Source organism: Seriola lalandi, unplaced genomic scaffold (assembly GCF_002814215.2).
Source record: "Seriola lalandi dorsalis isolate HSWRI2012SDOR001 ecotype SW California unplaced genomic scaffold, Sedor1 jcf7180002054963, whole genome shotgun sequence".
NCBI classification, from domain to species: domain Eukaryota; kingdom Metazoa; phylum Chordata; class Actinopteri; order Carangiformes; family Carangidae; genus Seriola; species Seriola lalandi.
The window spans coordinates 98027-98377 of record NW_019525514.1 but is presented as its reverse complement, the minus strand read 5'-3'; the positions used below and the strand labels follow the sequence as shown (position 1 = coordinate 98377).

The window sequence follows — 351 nt, the reverse complement described above, 5'->3', positions numbered from 1 at the left end:
TTCAGACGCACATGAGTGAAATCAATTGCTCCAACCAAATTTGGAAACCCAGCAATCTGGAGATCCCTGCGGTCTCTGAAAACACGCTCATGTCTGACACGCGCGTATTGTTCCTCCAAAACCAGTAAATCTGCCATCGTTATGATTTGATAACTGTCAAAGCATCTGTTTAAATAGTTGAGTGAGTAAACATCTGACCAACCACAGTGCAACAATGATTATCTCACCAGATGCTTTTAATTGTTGTTCCAGTTGTGTCACACCCATCGGAAAAAACAAAAAACAATTACACAATTTTGCCATGAGTTAATTTGCAAAAACACATTTCTGTATTTATTATTATTTCAAATT

At 37.3% G+C, this 351-nt stretch overlaps 1 protein-coding gene across 1 annotated transcript in view; it reads left to right on the top strand.

Moving 5' to 3' along the window:
• The window catches only part of LOC147817407 (uncharacterized), a gene marked incomplete at its 5' end in the record, with an annotated part of 28617 nt that overhangs the window by 1031 nt on the left and 27235 nt on the right, over positions 1 to 351 (top strand). The gene's annotated exons all lie outside the window — the stretch shown is intronic.